This window comes from Mus caroli, unplaced genomic scaffold (assembly GCF_978045245.1).
Source record: "Mus caroli unplaced genomic scaffold, Mus_caroli_1 scaffold_12, whole genome shotgun sequence".
In the NCBI taxonomy this organism is placed as follows: Eukaryota; Metazoa; Chordata; class Mammalia; order Rodentia; family Muridae; genus Mus; species Mus caroli.
In genome coordinates, this window is record NW_028227267.1 from 84,684,641 (window position 1) to 84,689,863 (window position 5,223).

Genomic DNA, 5,223 nt, shown 5'->3' on the forward strand with positions numbered 1-5,223 from the left:
CAGAGACACATGCTCCACTACATCCGTGGTCTTATTTTTAATGAGCAGAAGCTGGGAAAAACCCAGATGTCCTACAACGCAAGAATGGATACAGAAAATGTGGTTCATTTATACCATGCCTGAACTTCTTCACTCCTTGTCAAAGAAATACGCTTTAATCAGGGTTCTCTAAAGGAACAGAATTGAGAATATGTGTGTGTGTGTGTGTGCATTAGAGTGGCTTACAAGCTGTGTTTTAGCTTCTCCAGGGAAGAGCACAACAATTACTTATACAATACTTACTCATTCCTGAAAAACATACATACAAAGTACACTGTTCATACTGCGTAGGTTATATTTAGGGATGTGTGTGTGTGTGTGTGTGTGTTTCTCTGTGTGTTTCTCTACATAATAAAGTTGAGGATAAAAGAGGCCATAAGTTTGAAGGAAAGCAAGTATGAGTATACAGGTTGATTAAAGGAATAGAATTGAAGACCCAGGAAAAATACCACACACTTATGGACATTTGATCTTTGACAAAAAGCCAAAAATATACAATGGAAAAAAGAAAGAAAGCCTCTTCAATAAATAGTGCTGGTCTCACTGGAAGTCTGTAAGTAGAAAAAATGAAAAATAGCTCCATATTTGTCACCTTGCACAAATCTCAAGTCAACGTGGATCAAAACCTCAGCATAAAAGCAAAAAGTGGGTGGGGGAGGGTATGGGGGACTTTTGGGATAGCATTGGAAATGTAATTGAGGAAAATATGTAATAAATATATATATATATATATATATATATATATATATATATATATATATAGAAGGCACTGAGGAAAGGCAAACTAAGGGATTCTTTGAAGTATTTATTTGTTTGTTTGTTTATATTTTATTGGCTATTTTGTATATTTACATTTCAAATGCTATCCCCTTTTTAAGTTTCCCCTCTGGAAACCCTCTATCGCATCCCCCTTCCCTTGCTTCTCTGAGGGTGCTCCCCTATCCACCCACCAACTCCTACCTCCCCACCCTGGCATTCCCCTACACTGGGGCATCACGTCAAGCCTTCACAGGACCAAGTGAAGTTTTAGAAAGTTTTAAGTAAAGAGACAATTGACCAGAGAAATAGGAAATTGGTTTGCATTGACAATACTACTATACTACTAAATGAACCCTCACCCCCCCAAAAAAAATTACTAATGAGATACTGATATGCTCATACCTCAGGGCTTTTCTTAGTCACCATCAGAAAAGCTTCCTCTTGCAGCAGATGGGAACCAATAGAAAGACCCACAGTTAGGTATTATGCAGAGCTCTTGGAACCTGCAATCCTAAATGGGTTCTCTACATCAAATCTCTTTACTCAAAGCTTGAGGAACTGTACAGAAGAGGAGGCAAGAAAGAGTATAAGAGCCAGAGGGAAGGAAAAGAGGCCTTCTAAACTGTGGGTCGAAGACAAGTATGAATTCCTAGAGGCTAAAGCATTGGTCACCATATGTGGCTCGAGAGCTGCAAGAGGAAATGAACATGTGTCCCCACCCTAAACCCCAAACCCAGATCTCCAATTAACAAAACACCTGCAAATCAAAAGTCAGTTTCTTTCATGGGAACCTCACTGGTTAAAAAAACTATTCTTAAAAGTGTTGTGAATGCCAAGCAGTAGAGGGAAAACAGAAAAGACCTTCAAAGGCATCTTTAGAGGTTTCTTGTTTCATGATGTCATGTCATAGCTTTTTGTTGTTCCTGTTGTTAATATGTTTTTTTTTAATTTTCTATTTTCACGTTTTAGCCCTAAAGGTCTTTTGTATATGTCATGGCTTCCTGTTTCTATTTTATATGATACTTCTACATGTGGGAATGAATGGGTCTCTGCACCTATTTCTGTTCCCTGTGCATTTTCTAGGACACTCTTTCTTCCTTCTGTTTGTTTGTCTTGTTCCAATTTATTTGTTTTCGTTTTATATTACTGTATTTTTACCTTATCCCTATACCTTAGATGCTTATTTGTTTTATAATGAGAAAGGGGTTGGGAGGTGGGAGAGAGGAGAGTAGATTTGGATGAAGAAAGAGTTAGGGAAGAAATTGGAGAAGTACCCCAAGGGAGGGGGAAAAAGTAATCAGGAAAAATTCGGTGAAAAAAATCTATTTTTAATGAAATAAAATGATTCCTTATTCTTTCTTTTTTTTTTTCTTTAAAGTTTATTCAATACAACATAACCTCCATCTTCACTGAGTTGGCTGACCACATCCAGGACAGAAGCAGCCCCTAACCTGGAACTCAGTTGTTGAGCCAGCCCCAGCCTCAGCTTTCTTGTCAGCTCCAGGGCACACAGTGCTCCTTCTGGAGTTGTCTCTGTAGGCCTCCCCTCTTGTGAATCTGGCAGGCTACTCACTCTCTGGAACTTTGGGCTGAGGCCTGCCAGTCTCGGTACGGTTGCGGCACAGGGTGGCTGGCAGGATCTCTGGGGGTTGTGTAGGTAATCTCGGAGATACTAAATGCCCTCATTCATAACGTAGAAACGTCTCCAAGCAAACTGCTCCATCACATAGCCTTGAGACTTGAGAGACTGCTTGGCCTTCATTACATGAAGGTTGGACATTCTTGTCTGCTAGCTCGGGGCGTTTGGGCATGTGGTCATGCTTTTTGTCGACCATCATGCCTTTCTTAAAAAGGAGTTCATAGATGGCAATCCGATTCTTCTTAGGCATCAACATCACAGCGGCTGCAGGGTCCGAGGCAGAGGCTGTTATTCTTTCATTTTTAAAAGTAGAGATTATGCACAAGGAAATCAAGGCTTAAGGCTGCATGGTAAGTTATACTCTGGGGCAAAAATTCAAATTTTTCTTGGTATGATTTCAATGTTTCAGCCTTCCCAAAGGCGAATCTTCATTATGCTGTTAGTTCATGATTATTACTTCATGTAAAATTTCACATCATTGTCACTGACACCCTACAAATATTTAACTGCTATTTCATACACATTTTCATAATAGTATTAAATAAACATTCAGAATCTCAGAATAAAAATAAGTTCCAATGTTTAAGGGAATCATGTGTGATAGTTGCTCTTAGAGTGAAAAAGACTTAATTAAGCCTTAATTGTGACTAACAGTAGGATTGCAGAAGCTGTTTAAATTCAAGCAATGTTTATTTAGAGAGACGTGGAAAAGAGTAAGTTTCACTAAGGGAGTATTCATACAAATTTGCAGTATTCTTTCGAGTTTCACAAAATGCCTTTCCTATGTTTAGTACTGATTAAGAAATTTCAGACAATTAATAATGGCAGTAAAGAGCTTTGCTTAAATTAAAAAAATAAGTGTGCATGATGTGTTGGATGATGGTTTTGCTTAAGGTGATCAACTTTTGGATGTGAAAAAGTTTGAATAAGTTAATATTATAGAATAACAGGTGAAATGATACATACAAACAATTGCTATTAAAATGTTGGAAGGTATCTCTATGTGTTCATGTGCTAATACTATTTAGGACATTGTTGTTTATGAGACATGTCATATCTTTTGGCAGAGATGGCTCAGGGAGTAATGTGCTTACCTTAGAAGTATGAAGACCTAAGTTGCAGTGCTGGTCTATTGCCCCACATTGCACCCCCAGGACTCACACACAAATTCCAAGTGTAGTGCCTTACATTTATAACCTTAGTACTGGGTACAGAGATACAGGGAATTCAAGAGGGTTCTGTTGACATCTTATCCCTTCTGCTAAATGATATCAGTAAGAGACTTGTTTCAAAAATCAAAGTGGATATTACCTGATGAATGGCTCCTGAGGTAGTACGCTGGTCTCCATGTGCACACACACACACACACACACACACACACACACAAGTCCATACCTGATTGGGGAATCATCTAGATAACATATTTCCAGTACATGATACCTTACTTCCATCTAGTTTTAAACCTTGAACATAAAATTGAAGAATAATGTCAGATCTTTGTGATTTGTATAGATAAGAGATCAAGCTTGGTTCAGGTGTCACTCATTTCTTGGGCACTGCTCCAAACACTGGTCACATCCACTCTGTGTTTTGTGAGCTCTGTGAACAGTGAAACAAGTCTGTAAATAATAACTGACAAGAGAAGCCCAGGGTCGTAAATTCAGCAGTGTGTGATGGAGGCTCACTGGCTCACAATTATGTGGAGTTTCTACCATAGAAGTACATTAGTGATTACTTTGAACCTTTTTCCTTATTTATTCTTTAAGAAAAATTGAACTAAACATATTTTATATATGTGTTTCACAATTTATAATTAATTGGATATTTAAGTATTATGAAATACAGTTTTAATAAGTGAACATTCGAATAGTGATATTGTGAGAAACAGAAGAGGAAAGCCCCTGGGTGAGAAATCAAATGGCTTCTAATGACAGACAAGTGTTTTGTTCATTCCACATCAGAGAAGGTTCTTCTTGAAGTTCTTGGGAATTTAAAAAGAGAAACACAACTGGGCAATATGGATGGACAATGCATTTAGGCATTCAGCCTAAATGCATTGTCTTCATAATCCCCACTTTCAGAACACAGGGTTCTGTGCAAAAGAGGGTGCAGCAAGATTGGTAAGAGCTGGAGGGAATGGATAGCATCACCTGGACAGAACAAAACTGATGCTATATATACTCACAGAAATTAGAGCAGCAAGCACAAGATCTGCACAGGTTCAAACCAGACAGTGTCATAGAACTGAGAGGAGAGATTGGACATGGGGTTCAACCGTTAACCAAGAAGCTATATTCAATTGATACCCACTAGCAATAGTGTTCTTCCCCTAGGCTCATTGGATATACCAACTACACTGTAGGGCAGGCCTCTTGCCCAGAAGTAGATGGTCAACATAGAATAAACTCATTGTTACTTTTGGTTTAACTTTGCTCTGTTTTGACATTTCTATCTTCTTGGTCTTTCACTTGTTTCACTTTCTTTTTGTGCTTTTGTGGACATCTTTATGTTTCTTGTTCGTTTTGCTTTTGTTTTTGTTTCTTTTCTTTTAAAAAAATGTTTTAGTAGAGAGAAAGAGAAGAGACAGAAATACACACACACACACACACACACACACACACACACACACCCAAACATACACAGAAAGAGAGACAGAGACAGAGATAGAGACAGAAAGACAGAGACAGAGACACAGAGAAAATAAAGTTAGGAGGATGGGAGGTGGTGAGAAACACCTGGGGCGAATTGACTAATGTGAAAAACATGTTGAAATTTTGTTGTATAAA

General features: G+C 38.3%; 1 pseudogene; it reads right to left on the bottom strand.

The window, feature by feature from the left end:
- Positions 1-2,170: 2,170 nt before the first annotated feature.
- On the bottom strand, positions 2,171-2,693 carry LOC110309925 (small ribosomal subunit protein eS10 pseudogene; annotated as a pseudogene).
- Between the last annotated feature and the right edge of the window lie 2,530 nt (positions 2,694-5,223).